We start from the raw sequence: 17,741 nt of genomic DNA, 5'->3' as shown, positions 1-17,741 counted from the left end.
GCTCCTTGAAAAATGAATTGATTAGCTGCATCACATGCTTATTATCCGTACCATATTGCATAACTGCACTTTGCAATTGCTTAACCGTTTTCCAATCAAAAGGCGACCACTGCCTTTGTCCTCTATTATCTATGTGCACTGGCACTGCTGTAATACTACCAGGTAACATGATCCCTTCAATAGTTGCATCTCTGATTACTCCTTGCCAACGTTGCCCTGCATTATAAGAATGATCTCGAGGAATATCTCTACCCTGATGCACAGGGGCAGCACCCAAATTATCATTATTATCACTGCTATACAATTCCCTTGTGTTTCCCTGTGGATCAGTAAGTCGGCGCATATTTGCAAACCGATCTGCTAACCCAGTCTCCAGCCCTTTTCCATATCGCGCTCTCAAATATTCATCTGCTTCTCTTACAGACCACATCCCATCTTCAACACATTGTCTAGCCCATTTTTGTATTCGCTCCCTTTTGATACGGAGCTCCTCCGGAGTGAGGTCTAATTCCACCCCCTCCCTTTCCTGTTTTCCCCGTTTTTCACATTCCCTGCCAATTGCCTCCAGCCCGTCCTTAATTGCATCTGACGCCTTTTTATATGCTATTAACCGCGAAGTTTTACTGTTACCGCCATCTAGTCGTTTCATAGCTTCTAGAACTTCTTGTATCTGGCTCTCCTGCCGTCTCAGTAAGTCCTTCAGGCTCTGCACGTGGCTCTCCTCCTGGAACTCAGGGCGATTCTGCGGTGCTCCGTCCTGGTGTTCCATCGGGTCCTCCGGCAAAGGCACGTCGGCTGGATTAACTTGTCCTGGCTTGTTGAAACTTGCCGGTTGCTGCCATTCGTTGTCGGAGCCAGGCAATGGCTCAACGGGCGCAGAGGGTATAATTTGCTCTCCGCCCCAGAACTCCAGATCTGATACGGGACATACCAGCGGTGTTGATTCTTCGGAGTTCTCGGAGGGTGGGCAGCTCGCGGCGGGCGGCTCCGAGGGGACGGCACACAGCTCCGGCTCCTCTGAGACTTCCTGCATTAGCTGCCTGACCTCCCGCCAGGGTCCGGCGAGATCGCAAGCCTCGCGGCTCCCCCTTGTAACCGCTTCCCATAGTTCGGTCCCTATGTCCTCCCATGTACTGGGAGAAAAAAATTCGTCCGTCGAACGAACACAGCCCTTACGCTGGGCGAATAGTAAAAGGCGCTCCACCGCGTCTTTTTCCAAAATTCTTCCTGTTCTTGCAGCCAGCTGCAGAATACTTCTCACTATTATTTTTTCTTCCACGGATGCCGTGTTTCCCATGCCACCTGCTTCTTCGTAGGCCTACTTTCCGCTATGATTGAGCGCTGGGCTGGTGTCGCCCCCAGGTGGCGTCCTCGCGTCTTCACTTCCGGCGATCTTGCTTCGATACGAAGTATCACGTCGGGGTCACCAAAGTGTTGCTTTATCCATGCGAGCCACGGAACCTGACACACCAATATGATGTTCACAGAGTTCGCTTTATTGTCGGACCGGGCTAGCTTTATAGCAAAGCTGCCCTGTCCACGCGCCTTACAACAACGTGATTGGTTGTAACTCGTGTTATACAATAACATGATAGGCTGCATGTACTGTCCACGCACTCTGCACGCATGTGTCCGGCGATTGCTCACTCATTGTTACCTTCTAATGGTGCTCCTTTAGTCTCTTTTGTCTCTGGCTTCACCTCTCAGCCAGGCTGGCGACAACCCCATCCCCCTGGGGCGGGGGGGGCTCTGCCACTACATCAGTGGACCATCCTTTGAAAAATTCATTAAGTTCATTTTGTCACAACAGTCTCCCAGGGCAGGAAAAATGGTACAAGTGCATCTCATGACCACTGTTTGTGGGTTAAGGACACCAACTTCGAAGAAGGTGTCGGGCGCCACTTGAAGAAGCTAGCTCTAGTTTCATCACCATTGTCTTGATCTGAAAGACACTTATTAAACATTGTTAGTGCGGCAATTCACATCATACAGTTCAACATTGCATATTTTCACCTAAAATGATATCCCCTTGAGGTACACACTGAACTTCTCCATCCTTAAGCATCACCCACCAGGTGCTGCCAGGTCCCTGGGCAAAAACAATCCCACGAATAGGTTTGCCTTTGCCTGAGGCAGGAGTAACCCAGACTGCCTTTCCTAAGATATTTTTCATGTGTACTACAGGGACTTTATCTCCTTCTACAGTACGTAGAATTTCTGATTGGGCAGGCCCGGCTCGGTTGGTTGATCCCCTAGTGTTGACCAACCAAGTGGCTTTTGCTTAATGTGAATCCCAGTTTTTAAAGGTTCCACCACCAAGTGCCTTTAGTGCAGTTTTTAACAAACCATTGTACCTTTCAATTTTCCCAGAGGCTGGTGCATGATATGGAATATGATATACCCACTCAATACCATGTTCTTTGGCCCAATTGTCTATAATACTGTTTTTGAAATGAGTACCATTGTCTGATTCAATTCTTTCTGGCGTACCGTGCCGCCAAAGGACTTGCTTCTCAAGGCCCAAGATAGTATTTTGGGCTGTAGCATGAGGTACGGCATATGTTTCCAACCATCCAGTGGTTGCTTCCACCATTGTAAGTACATAACGCTTACCTTGACGTGTTTGTGGAAGTGTAATATAATCAATCTGCCAAGCTTCTCCATACTTATACTTTAACCATCGCCCCCCATACCATACAGGTTTTAACCGTTTTGCTTGTTTGATTTCGGCGCAAGTTTCACATTCATGAATAACCTGTGAAATAGTGTCCATAGTTAAATCCACCCCTCGATCACGAGCCCATTTGTATGTTGCATTTCTACCTTGATACCCTGAAGCATCATGGGCCCACCGAGCTAGGAAAAGTTCATCTTTATGTTGCCAGTCCAAGTCCACCTCAGATACTTTAATCTTAGCAGCTTGATCTGCTTGGTGGTTGTTTAGATGTTCCGCAGTGGCTCGACTTTTAGGCACATGAGCATCTACATGACGAACTTTCACAGGCAGGCTCTCTAGCTGAGCAGCAATGTCTTGCCACAGTGTGGCAGCCCAAATGGGTTTACCTCTGCGCTGCCAGTTGCTTTTCTTCCATTGCTGTAGCCACCCCCATAAGGCATTTGCTGCCATCCATGAGTCAGTATAGAGATAAAGTATTGGCCACTTCTCTCATTCAGCAATGTCCAAAGCCAGCTGGATGGCTTTCACTTCTGCAAACTGACTGGATTCACCTTGTCCTTCAGTGGCTTCTGTAACTTGTCGTGTGGGATTCCACACAGCAACTTTCCACCTTCGATGTTTTCCTACAAGACGACAGGATCCATCTGTGAACAGTGCATACTGCTTATCAGTCTCTGAAAGCGTATTATATGGTGGTGCTTCTTCAGCACGTTTTACTTCCTCCTCATCTGGAGACATCCCAAAGTCTTTGCTTTCTGGCCATTCTGTAATCACTTCTAATATCCCTGGACGGTTCAGACTTCCAATTCGAGCTCGTTGTGTGATCAGTGCAATCCATTTACTCCATGTAACTTCGGTTGCATGATGTGGAGAGGGAACCGTCCCCTTGAACATCCAGCTCAGCACCGGCAGTCGAGGTGCCAGGAGGAGCTGTGCTTCAGTGCCGATCACTTCTGAAGCAGCTCGAACTCCTTCATATGCGGCTAGTATCTCCTTTTCAGTTGGAGTATAGTTGGCCTCAGATCCTTTGTATCCTCGACTCCAAAAACCTAAGGGTCGACCTCGGGTTTCTCCTGGTGCTTTCTGCCAGAGGCTCCAGGTAAGTCCAGTATCTCCGGCTGCGGTGTAGAGCACATTTTTAACATCTAGTCCAGTTCGGACTGGTCCAAGGGCCACCGCATGAGTTATCTCACGCTTAATTTGTTCAAAGGCTTGTTGTTGTTCAGGGCCCCACTCAAATTGGTTCTTTTTACGAGTCACTCGATAGAGAGGGCTCACAATGTGGCTGTAGTCAGGAATATGCATTCTCCAAAAACCTACAACGCCCAAGAAAGTCTGTGTCTCCTTTTTATGAGTAGGTGGAGACATTGCTGCAATTTTGTTGATCACATCCATTGGGATCTGACGACGGCCATCTTGCCATTTTATTCCTAAAAACTGGATCTCTTGTGCAGGTCCCTTGACCTTGCTTCGTTTTATGGCAAAACCAGCATCCAAAAGAATATGAATTATTCTCTCACCTTTCTCGAAGACTTCTTTCGCTGTGTCGCCCCATACGATGATGTCATCAATATATTGCAAGTGTTCTGGAGCTTCACCTTGCTCCAGCGTGGTCTGGATCAGTCCATGGCAGATGGTAGGACTGTGTTTCCACCCCTGGGGCAAGCGATTCCATGTATACTGGATGCCCCTCCAGGTGAAAGCAAACTGCGCCCTGCACTCTGCTGCTACAGGAATAGAGAAAAATGCATTAGCAATGTCAATTGTAGCATACCACTTGGCTGCCTTTGACACCAGTTCAAATTGCAGTTCTAGTATGTCAGGCACAGCAGCACTCAGTGGTGGTGTAACTTCATTCAGGCCACGATAGTCTTCAGTTAGTCTCCACTCATCACTAGACTTTCGCACTGGCCAGATTGGGCTGTTAAAAGGTGAGCGAGTCTTACTGATCACACCCTGGCTTTCCAATTGACGGATCAGCTTCTGGATAGGAATCAAAGAGTCTCGATCGGTGCGGTATTGCCAGCGATGCACCGTCGTGGTAGCAATTGGCACCTGCTGATCGTCAACCATCAGCAGTCCTACAACAGAAGGGTCATCTGAAAGACCAGGCAAATCAGACAGCTGTTCAATTTTCTCAGTGTCCACAGCTGCTATACCAAATGCCCACCTATACCCTTTTGGGTCCTTAAAATACCCTCTCCTGAGGTAGTCTATGCCAAGGATGCACGGAGCATCTGGACCAGTCACAATGGGATGCTTTTGCCAGTTTTTTCCAGTTAGGCTCATTTCAGCCTCTACAACAGTCAGCTCCTGGGATCCCCCAGTCACTCCAACAATATTGATGGATTGCGTTCCTTTAAAATTAGAAGGAATTATTGTGCACTGAGCACCAGTGTCCACTAAAGCTTTGTACTCCTGGGGTTGTGTTGTACCAGGCCATAGTATTTGTACAGTCCAATAAACTCTGTTATCCCTTTCCTCCACCTGGTTGGAGGCAGGGCACCTCTAATTCCTGTTTTGCACAGTCTCTGGGTGTGAATTAGAGGTTCCTTCAAGAGTATCAGAATCTCTTCTGCCCCTTTTGTAAACTGGAGCAGCCACCTTCCTAGGAGTTTTTCCTTTTATCTCACGTACTCGTTCTTGAAGTTCTGAGGTAGGCCTTCCATGCCACTTATTCATGTTTTCTCCCTGCTCATGTAGGAAGAACCACAGTGAACCTCTTTTTGTGGGCTGTCTCTGCCCTCTCTCTCGAGATTGGAAACCCCTTCTCCTAACAGCTGAAACATAGGTTTGTGCAGATCGTGAACGGTACGATTCTTCTCTGAGCTCTTTGATTTCTTGCAACAGCTTTTCAAACCGGTCATCAGATTTTTCACACAGTTTCTCCACAGAAGAGACACAAGCCCGTAGAGAACCAGCAAGGCTGTCCTCCAAGTACCGGAGCTGCTCAATCACTTCATTAATTTCTTGTACACCTCTAGCTGACCAGACCATTCCTGCCAATGACTTAGCATATGCAGGTGGTGCACTTTGTACAAATCTGCGCCACATAGATTTTGTACAATTGATTCTCTCTGGGTCTGTCCCCTCTTGGCTGTTTGGTCCTAGATAGATGATCTCTCACACAGCTAATTCTCTCAGGAACTGGATACCTCTCTCCATAGTATTCCATTTCCCTAACGTGGATATACAATCTTCCTTGTAGGGAAATCTGACTTTCATAGCTGCCAGGAGTCGGGTCCAGAGAGCAGCGGCATTAGACTCTCTTGAAATTGCCCTATCAATGGTGGAATCTTTTGACAGAGATCCCAGCTGCCTGGCTTCACCACCTTCTAATTCAATTGTTTCTGCCCCATTGTCCCAGCATCGCAGCAGCCAGGTTAAAATATTCTCGCCTTCACGACGACTAAAGTCTTTTCGCAGATCTCTCAGCTCACCTGGAGAAAAGGACCGAGTGGTGGTCACTTCATCTCCACCCTGTCCTGATGATGCCCCTTGGGTTGATGTTGGCCCTGTGCCATCACCTGCTGCATGGGTAGTCTTTCTAGTGACTTTCTTACAACCGGCAACTGATGCTGATATGGGTTCACCATCATTTGATTCATTTTCAGAGTCTGAATGACTGTCACAGTGATTGCTGTGGTTACAGCAGCAACAGTGAGCAGTGTGTGAAGACGGGGGGGCTGCCTTGTTAGCCTTTGAGGCTAGAGAAGTAACGTTATCTGCAGCGACCTTGGCAGAGGAGCTCTGCGTAGGAGCTGTAGCTTCAGCCTGTGAAGCCGCAGTTGGGGGGGCAGTGGCTGCAGTAGCAGCAGCTTTGGCTGTTTTGCCTTTTCTCGAGCGGCTAGGAGTGCTTTTTGCTAAAGCTTCCGAAGACGCACCGCAAATCTCAAGACTAAGAAGAGACGCAAACCTCCTATTGAACCTCATTTCTCTTAACAGTAACACAAACTGACACACATTCAGCAAACCAGATAACACCATCACAGTTCTATCAAAGCTCCAAGGATATTCAAAGTTCTCTAAAACATTTGCAAACTGTCCTAGTGAAAACACAAAAGTATTGTTAGTCAGCCTTTCTAAAGATTCGCTTGACCAATTAGCAAATATAGAGCCATTCTGCTCTTTAATCTCTCCTGGAGGTTTTTCAAGGTAAAGCAGAAGCGAGTAGAAATTCATTAGCGGCTGCAGTATAATGAAATAAACCAATGCCAAACCACACAGAATCATCATGACCGCTGTCCAGTTTCTTGTTGTTGTATAATGAATACTTCGATTCAGAAAGAAACACCAACACAGATATGGGATCAGCGAGCACAATGTAGAAAATAACTGATACAACTTTTGCCATAACATTTTTAAATCAATGTAATTCACTTTGCCTTAATATCACTAAAAAATATCCAAAGCAAGCAGACGCACGAGTATCACAACTCTATGAGTTGGCACCGTGCCAAGAAAATTGAAAGGTATGTCAGAGCAGTAGAAAAGTCAAAAATCTTCAAATTTACCCCTTTCTCTTGCCCCACGTTGGGCGCCAATTATCTGTCGAGGGTTAAGATTGCGGGGTGACAATCAAACCCTGGCAGATGTATTGTTAACCTCTTCTCCCCCCCACTTCCCCCTTTTGTCCCTCCCTCTCCCCCCTTCCCACTCAGGACAGGCGATCGGGAGGGAAAGAAGGACAGAGAGAAGAGAGTTGGAAAAGTTAAAGATGTTTTACTAATGCTACTAATAAGAATAGAGAAAATAATACAAAATATACAAAACCAATCTTGTAAGTCTCAGCAACTGCAGAGCCAGCACCCAAAGTCCTGGATTAGACTCTGTAGCCAACCGGAGCTGGATTCAGTCTGTCACTAGGCCTCAGTTCGCAGGGACGACCAGCAAGGTCCTCTCCTAATGTCAGCCATGAGGAAAAAGGGAAAAGGGGGAAAAAGGGGCTGAGATCCTCGTGATCTCCCACTTTTATATGAAGTATTCACGTGAATGGAATGTTATACACCGTTGGTCAGTCTCTCGGTCATCAGTTTTCTCGTTGCCCCTCTCGTGAGATGTCCATCCATGCTTATCAATAAGTTTGCATTCCATTGCTAGGTTTAACCAAAACACGTGTTGGGTTCTGCAGGAAAATGCAGCTAACATGAAGGCTTTAGCTGACAGGCAAATTCACTAAAAGAGAAACTTGTTTTTAACAAAACCAGGACAGTTGGTTTGTTGGCTGCACTTTTCTGGCCAGAATAAAGTCTATTTTGGAACTTGTTGTCTGCCTAAAACTGTCTTTGGGGTACTGTCACGGTCCATTCAGTAATGGACTCATGATGGTTCGTTTACCTTGATCTCGAAGCGCAAAATTAGACAACCAAAATGCCAAGGGGTTTTAATTCAATCAAACAGTGTTACTTTATTATTTTGCCCATAAAGTGGCATGCGATAGAGAAAGAGAAAAAGGGAAAGAAAAAGGAAAGGGGGAAAGAGGGTTGGTTACCATCACGGGTCCAAAGGCATCCCTATGGTCCCAGGTCCCAAACAGCATCCTGCCAGTCCTCTGTCGTGATCCGTGATCCTTTGGTGGGGAGACCTCAACAATGTCCAGTCAGGAACCATCTTTTATGCTTCTTCACCCCCCCTCACTCCCATGGGTCGAGGCCAATCTCCGCCTTTGTTTTGCAATCCAGGCTTAACTGCACAGGCTCGAAGAATCTCCGCTTCACCTGCCAGAACCTGTCTGCGCCTTTGTGGTCTCACGTTCAGGGGTCTCTTTCTGGTCCTTTGGGTGACCTCAAGACCCTCGGCGAGCCTCTGCGCATGCTCTTCTTCATTGGTCTTAGTAACAGGGAGGAGGTGGGGGGGCAGGTTTGGCTGAAGCAGCAGGTGGAAATCCATCTTCTGGACAACAGCTATTGTCCCCAGATCGGAGAGACCTGTATAACACAGTTTTTTTCCTCAGGCCTCTCTCCAAGTCGTTGTCCATCTGTTCTTGATGGCAATGTTCAAGCAGATACTGTTCTTTGGACTGACTCCTGCACCACCCCATGGCTGAACATTATTATCAGGAGCTTGTGGCAGTAACACAATCCTCAAAGAGAGGTATAGAGGAAGAAAAGGAAAAGTGGTTTATATCCACGTGATCCGCTTTGTATCAATGGTTTTAGGGATGTCTACATTGGAGGGTACACTAAACAAATTATGTGCATTAAGTACAGATGTTAAATGTGTCAAACGCTTTACCAAATTCCAATTTAAAACATGCAATATGGCGGACAGAACAAAACCTATCAAAACTAATACTAAGAGAACAACTATGGAGTGACACAACTTGTTCAGGATGCCTGTAGCAGTAGGTGACCACCCAAAAAGCGTGTCCCACCACTTATGTTCAACATCTTTTTCTACTCAACACACGGTGAATTTCTTCAGCATTGTGGTGAACGGTTATCAAGGTTTTCTGTCCATTTACTTGAACTTCTTCCAAGATCTTGATCAAGTCGTGGTGTTGCAACAATTGCTTTACCAATGTGAGATTCATCCTGACAGGTGTAGGTAGTAATTTGTAAATCGGTGTATCATTAGATTGTATAAGTTGATGAGATATAACTGGTGCTAAATAAGAAAAATCACATCCAGTAATTTTAACAAAATTACAAACACAAAAATTTGAATGATTTCTAATATTTACCATCACTGTATCTACTAATATAGAGTTACAAGCAGTCCTCAAGCACACACAACCTTTGCCAATATACACTAATACAGTTTCTTGATTGTCAGGACGAATCTCAAAATGACAAAAATTCTGCTCAGTGTTCAGACAAATGTCTTGAGCACTGATTGTATTACTTTCACAGATGAATCCTTGCTGTTCTCGCACAATACAAGATTCTAAATTGACAGTTTGCCATTTTTCCTCTACTTTTTGGACCCATACTCTGTGTTCGAAAGGATAGAGTATAGTTCTGTTGTGGTTCAATCCTAATGCAATGATAGGGTAAATTATGTATATTGAAGCATTGTGTATGGTTAACACAAAGGTCGTGGCTGTGTTTGTGATGGGGTTATAAGTGAAGTTTACTAAAGTAAACTAAAGTAAAGTGGCTTCTCTTATGATTGAGGTGGCTACTGATTGCATCCACAGTTGTGCCTGAGTACAACTGAGAGCCAAAGAAAGGTTATTTTGGACCACACTAAGTGTGTCTTTTATATTTACTTCTGGTAGCCAATTTATTCATTAATATTTCTGAATCAATACCATTTAAGACTTCCAATCCTGTCCCCAACACACCAGTTAGGTCTTTAACTTAATCTTTACTATCCCACTCCCATTCAATTACTACAGTAGGTAAGTGAAAAGATGTAGAAAAGCATTAGCAGCTTATACTATTGGTCATTTTAAAAATTTAGGCCTTCAGATTCGATTAATGAATGATTTGTGTTATTCTCTGTTTCCCTCAGAGTTCTTCTGCAAAAAGGAAAACAAACAGGGCTCGTCTCCTTGAGGCAAGAATAATTAAAATGATACAATTATCCGGGGGTGCAGCTTGTGGTTTTGGAAAAGTTCCAAACCATTCTCACAATTGTTTCACAGTGTTTTCACCTGTAGCCCTGCCAAAAGCTTCAGTTTGGACCAATTCTGGGGTTATTCCCCCCCACCAGCACAAAATGTTTACCTCCTGTTTGCTTAAAGGGGCTAAAATAATCCACCTGCCAGATATCCCACAAACCTTTACCCTCCCTTAAATGTAGAGGGTTGTCTTCTAAAGGGTGCCTTTCAAGCTGTCTTCGACATTGTTTGCTGACCAGGGCTTCATGATACAAGCCTTTAGCTCCAGTGTGTTTGCATTTTACATGTAACCATTCTAACAAGCGTTCCCAGTCTTCTGAAATTTGGTCCTTTTGTACGGGGGCCAGTCTTGCTAACTCATCAGCTCAGTTATTCCATTTTCTGCGGATCCCCCATCTACCTGATGAGAAGCTACCCAGCCCACAGCTTGTATAGCTAGGTTTTTTAAAGTTCCTTCAGATATTGAGAAAATGTTACAATAGTGTTCAATCTGAGCATACCACTTTCATACTGAGGCTTCCTGGACCACCTCATCAGGGGTACGGGCCCCAGAAGTGACTGTTTTTATTATTTTAAATGAGCTTCTTAATACGATCGGCTGTTGTCATGCAATCTTCTCTACTTCTACTAGAGTCAGGCTAGCAAGGAACAAACTTTTCTCCCAGGCACACTGGGAGTTAAAAAGAGAATGGGCATTTATTACCACTCTTTGTTCTCACATTTCTTGTATAACCGGTTTGATACCTTTCTTGGCACCCAGGGGAAGGGGGTATTGTTCTGTGGACTGTAAGGCACTGAGGACGCAAAAATGTCACTTCAAGGGAGAAACCCCACACCTTTTAGCATCTTCTTCCTTCAGAGCAGAAATCTGTGCACTGGCATCGATTAAAAAGGTTACAAGTGCATGCTTAGGACCCACTATAGCCGTGATCAATAAATCTCCCCTCTTTGTGTGTGTGAGCTGTTGGATATAAATCCATCCTCCATCCCCCTGCCCACTACTAGGGAATGGAGGTTCTAGTTTTCCTGTTTCTCGGAGAGACTCTGGAAGTCCCCTTATCAAGGGAGTTATCATGTCAGGATTCACTGGCAGCATCATTGGGGATTCATATTCGGGAATCAATTTTCTTTCATGTATCATTTGCAAGCAGGCTGCTTTGTGTACACTTTCTAGCAATTGATTGGGTGTGCCAGTGATTGCCAGGGGTTCTCCCCCAGTTAGGGATACGTGTCACACGTACTCCATTTCAGATTCTTTAGGGAGGTGACCACACTCTTTCTTTAGTTTGGTCAGCTCAGTGTCAGTGTAAGGTGTTTGCTTACTTGTAATGTGAGGGTCAGTATGCTCCTCATTGATTTGATTTATTTGTCGGATACTTTTCTCTTCTAGCTCCCACTCTCTCAGCACTCCTGTGTTTTTTAAATATTTTTTTTAATAAGCTATTTTCTTCCTTCTCTTTTTCTAATTGTTGTTCTAAACTGAAGGTAGTTTTTTGCAAAATCTGCACCAGATTTTCAAGGGATTCTATAATTTTGCTTTCATTACTACATCGTCTGAGATGATCTTCAATCGCTGCTACTAGGTTAGCTCCTAGGACAGCACAGACTATAGCTTTATCCTTATTTGATCTAAACTTAGACTTAGTCTATAAAGAAATCACTCGGTCTACTACACTCTGTAAATTAGCCCAATTATCATGAGCCCAGTCTTCTCCAGGTACGGAGGGTCAAGCCCCATACTCTGCTAAAAGTGTGTAGAACGAGTCTCGACTTCTCACATCTCGATTATTAGCCTTTTCAGTCATTCTTATTACGAAGGGGCAAAACCCACTATGGGAAGGCACAACTTAGTTACAAAAGCCACAGCAACTGCTGCATCACCCTTCTCTTTCCTGAGTGGTTGAAGGGGCCAAAAATCTGCTACGGGAAGGCTCAACTTAGTTATACTAACAAATAAGATTACCCCTTCACTCTCCCTAGCAGACAATTCTCATCAACATGAGAGCAACACCCCTTTTGCACTTTGAGATCTTCTGGTTTGATTCCAAGAGACAGAGCCCTCTACACTACCTGCACTCCTCTGTTTCCCAGAATCCTGTCCGTGATGCCAATTTAATGTCACGGTGCATTCGGTGATGGACTCATGATGGTGAGGCGCAGAAATGATCTTACAACCCTTAAGATTGTAAAGAAGGTATGTATTTACAGCGCTGGACACATGAGGGATAATTTCACCTAATACATGTGTAAAATTACAGTAGCTGTGAGCTTGGTTAAATGCAGTCAAGTGTTACATATTCATGAAAGTTTTAGGAATGCCTATACATATTCATAACCTGTCCCCGAGAAGGCAGCTCTTATTACAATGAGTTCCAGGAGACCATTTCCATAGTCTCCACCTCCGGTTCCTCCTAGTTGCACCTGCGCAGTGATCATGAACCCGGGTCCTCTTCTCTGTACACCGTCACCTTTGGTCCAGTGTGATGAGTTGGTTAGGACTCAGACTGCTGAGTTGGTTAAAACTGGCATATCCCCTGTCCTGTGCCCAAGTTTCTGTTATCTAGTTCACCCAAGGATGCACCAAGGATGCACCCAAGGATTACTATCTTTGCAAGGCGTCAGCGAACTCCTTTTTCTCATACAATAAGTTACACAAAGCTAAGCAAGGTTAGGCAATAGTGATGTGGGTTAAAGGGTTAGCTCTCTGTTAGTTCTTTAAGTCTTTAAGTGTTAGTTCTTTAAGTGTTAATTAGTTAATTGTTAATTCCCTGTATCAATGGTTCATTTACCTTGATCTCGAAGAGCAAAATTAAGGCCTGGACACATTCCTGTGTAGCCTCATCTAGGTGTTCCTGCTCCAGCAGGGGGATTGGACTAGATGATCTTTTGAGGTCCCTTCCAATCCCTAACATTCTGTGATTCTGTGAACTAATACTGTTCAAGTCTGAATGGCCACATCACATGTTGTGGGGGTTTGAGTGGATGCAGTAACTGATGTTGCAGTTGTAGTGGCTGCAGTATCCAAGTCAGGAACTGGAGTTGCTGCAGAGTCTGTTGAGGGGGGTGCAGTAGCTATTGTATCTGTTATAAGAACTGACGTAGTTGCAGAATCTGTCTAGGGGGGTACAGTAGCTGGCATGGGCATTTCAGTGGCTGAAGTGCTTGTAGCTTTAAGAGCGGCAATTCCTGTCACTAGCAAAGACTGACACACATTCCAGAGACTCTTCACTCAAATGTCCAGGGATATTCAAAATTCCCCAAAGCATCTATAATTTGCTCTAATGCCACAGGCAGAGAATAGTTAAATAGCTGTCCTAAAATATCACTCCTGAAACTGAGAAAACAAAAGGCACAGGTCTCTTTAATTTCTTCTGCTTCTACCAAAGAATTCCAAAAATGCATACTCCTGAAGTATGATAACAATTAATAGAAATACATCATTGGCTTAATTAGGATTAAATAAATCACTTCTACACAACCCATGAACAAAACTTTTATAACAACTTTATTCTGACTTCCAGAGATGACATTCCACACAAAAATATTAACAATAAGAATTAATCCCAAAAAAGACATTATTAAATCCAACCAAATTTGCAACAGCATCCTTTAAACAAAACCTGTTACAGTTTTTTTCTTATCTTATCCCCGTATGGCTCTCTCTATCCATACTTTCTCTTTCCCCATACGTTCATCTCTCCCTGTATGGGTCACAAATTAAATCTGTCAAGGTTTAAAGCAAGGCAACAATAAACAATGGCAGATGCCCTCTGTTAATCCCCACCACCATAAAAGGTGATAGAAAGATAAGGAAGAAGGACTTCAAGTTAGAAAGAGTCTTACAAGTTGGAAAAATTTTAAAGGTTTTACTAATGCTACTAATAAATAGAGAATAAATATATATACAAAATATACAAAAGCAATCTTGAATGTCCGATATGGAGTTGGCATCACTCCAGCAGCGGCGGAGCTAGGAGCTTGGCTCCAGCAGGTGTAGGGCAGGCACCCGGAAGTCATGGGCGGGACTTCACAGCAAACCAGAAAATGGATTTCAAGGATGCAGGGCCTGAGGCCTATAGATCACAGGCAGACAGACAAGGTTTTCTCCAGATTCTAGCCACGGTCGAAGAGGCGAGACCCTTGTGATCTCTGCTCTTATATAGGGTACATGATGATTATGGGATGGAATACTCAGTTGGTCAATTTTAGTCAGTTGTTCCATCCACTCCTCCTTCCAAATATGTCCCATTATCCGTTAACCTTGGTTACCATAGTAATAAATCTAAGCATGAGCTTCTTCAGCATTCCGTTGGTCCTCTTATCAGCACCAGTACAGTGTCTAGGAAAAATATGCAGTTACTTAGAAGGCACTTAGCTGAACTTAGCTGAAAGGAAAAATCACTAAAAGAGAACTGGTCTTGTTTTTAACAAAACCAGGACACAAGTTTACTGAATAGGGTCTCCCATACAATATTTCAGAAGGGCTTACTTTTTCTCTTATTCTTGAAGTAATGTGAATTCTCAGGAAAACAATTTACAATACATCTATCCATTTTGCATGAGATTCCTGTCACAATTTAGCTAATTGTCTTTTTATAGATTGATTCATTATTTCTACCTTCCCACTACAATGAAGTCTCTAAGGGGTATGTAAATCCCATCTTACCCCTAGAAGAGTAGAAATGGTCTGTATTATTTCTACTATAAAATGTGGAACGGCCAAACCTTGGTATGATTTTATTCAATAATTTCTTTGCTACTTCCCTAGTTTTGTTGGTCCGTCATGGGAAAGTTTCAGGTCATCTGGAAAATTCAGAAAAATCAATTTACCAAAATTGTCCCAGAAAATTCCCTCTTTTTACCTCTCCAGGTGGAGGCTTTAACCCGATCTTACAACTTTGCATTTTAGGTCAAATTGCATATCTTTTAACACTTACTATCATAGCATCTACTCTCATATAGGTTTTGTAGGATCAAGGCACACATTATCGCTTCATTGGCCACTTTCTTTGCAGTTTAACTTCAGATTGTCCAAATTGGTGAGCCTTACAATGCATTACTGACACCTCTGGTGATACTTGTAAAGTCAGAAGTCCTCTTTCTTTCCACATTGTCTCATGTGCATGCACAATTCCAAAAGCATATGCAGAGTCTCTATATATTAACCCACTCGCCTTGTTACAGTTCTTAGGCTCTAATCAAAGCAATCAGCTCAGCTTTCTGTGCTGACATATTTGATGGCAATGATTGTGATTCAGTTATATTCTCTAGTTACCACAGCATATCCAGATGGTCGTTCTTCACTCAGAGCAAAACTGCTCCCATGAACAGAGTCTACTCTGCATCTTCCAGTGGAGAATCCTTTAAGTCTGGTCTGCTAGAAAAAACTTGTTCAGTAGTTGGTTATGATTAAATATAAGCAATAGAATAGCAGGATTCAAAATGTTGTTGTTTTTAAACCTACATCATCCTGTTCCAGTAATGCTGCTTGGTACTGTACCAGGTGACAGCCAACGGTGTCCTTGTTGTTCCAGCACTGAGGCCACAGCATATGGTGCAAATGCAGTAATCTGCTGTCCCAAAGTTAATTTCCCTGCCTCCTGAATCAGCAACACAGTCACAGATACCTGCCAAGCTTCTAATTATTTTACCAGTATGTCACCAAACAAAGCAGGATTGTTCTTAAGTCCTTTTGGCAAACAGTCTAGCAAGCTGCATCTTTCTTCCAGTGGTAGGTCTTTCCCATTCAAAGGTGAAAAGCTTCTGGCTCTCTAAATCCCATCGTATACAGAAAATGCATCTTTCAAGTCTAAAACAGTAAAATAAATGTTATTTCCTGCTATATTAGTCGAAGAGTGTATGGGCTTTGGCACTACCAGGTGCACATTTATCACAATAGGATTAATGGCTCTCAAATATTGTATCAACCAGTATTCCATAGAATGTGGTTTCTTTACTGGCAAAATTGGAGTATTATTTCTCCCTTATGAGTATTATTTCTCCCTTATGAAGAAAGGCTGAGGGAGCTGGGTCTCTTTAGTTTGGAGAAGAGGAGACTGAGGGGTAACCTTATTAATGTTTATAAATATATAAAGGGTGAGTGCCACGAGGATGGAGTCAGGCTCTTCTCAGTGGCAAACAATGATAGGACAAGGGGCAATGGGATCAAGCTGGAACACAAGAGGTTCCACTTAAATTTGAGAAAGAACTTCTTCTCAGTGAGGGTAACAGAGCACTGGAACAGGCTACCCAGGGAGGTTGTGGAGTCTCCTTCCCTGGAGACATTCAAAGCCTGCCTGGACACATTCCTGTGCGACCTCACCTAGGCGTTCCTGCTCCAGCAGGGGGATTGGACTAGATGATCTTTTGAGGTCCCTTCCAATCCCAAACAGACAGACAGACAGACATACATACATACATACATACATACATATTCTGATTGACATTCCTGCAAAAGTCCATAGTGCATAAACTTGTTAATCAAAGTCTCTAACCCCACTTTGGCTTCCATGTTTATTGGATGTTGTTTTTCCTTACCGAATTGAAGTCCTGTTTCAGTTCTGTCTCAGTTCTGTTAGTGTAGTGTTGGCTTTACCAGGTACTTTAGCTGCCCATACTAGTGAAAATACAGTATCCAAAATTTCCTTGGAGATTTCTTGCTCACTTTGCTGTTCTGATTGCAGCAAGCAGATCTGTGCTTTCCAAGCATTTTCTTGTGGGATATGCAGCTGAACAGAGTTCTCAGAAAATGTTATTTGAGTTTAAAATTCTTAAGATTCTTCTCTCCCTGATAACCGTTCACTCCGGAGTCTGTATTTTAGAACTCCAGAGGCAAACTTTCAGGCGAGGTCTGATAACCGTATGCAGAGCAGACTTTCAGGAAACAAATTCTCAGAAAAAAAAAATTTAATGGAGTAGAATAGCAGGAGGACTGGCTCAAGCTGGGTACCTGCACAGAGGTTCCGACCTGAGCATAGAAAACCATAGACTTTTATATCTTTGCAAATCATTCGTACCATGATTCAGTCCAATAGCAATATTTCATTTTGAGGTCTTCTTGCTTCTCATTGGATCTTTTTCTCTGATTCCATGTCGGCCTTTATTTTGTTCAGCTTAGACATTATTTATGGTCCATAGCCTTGCAGGTACTGTTTTGTCTGAATAAATCCTTTCTTCTCAGCAAAGTGCAAAATAGGCCCTGTTTTGCAGATGTCTGTAATGTCTCCGTGTTAGCCTTGGATCGTCGTTTTTCCCATTAGTTCTGTTTTTCCAAGCAAAGTGCAAACTAGACCTTATCTTTCAAGTGTTCAGTGTAGTCTGTAGTTGCTTTTGGTAAATATGAGCAGAACTTTGAAATGGAGAAATAAACTTAACGACAGAGTCAGTTATACTGTTAAGCAGCATTCTTTTATTTTATCAGTGCTGGGGAACACTGGGGATCATCCTCCATAAGTGCTCCAAAGACTGGATGCTCTTGCATTGCTTATATTCACATAATTA

The sequence above is a fragment of the Patagioenas fasciata genome, chromosome W (genome assembly GCF_037038585.1).
Source record: "Patagioenas fasciata isolate bPatFas1 chromosome W, bPatFas1.hap1, whole genome shotgun sequence".
Classification (NCBI taxonomy): domain Eukaryota; kingdom Metazoa; phylum Chordata; class Aves; order Columbiformes; family Columbidae; genus Patagioenas; species Patagioenas fasciata.
This window is presented reverse-complemented; position numbering follows the sequence as displayed.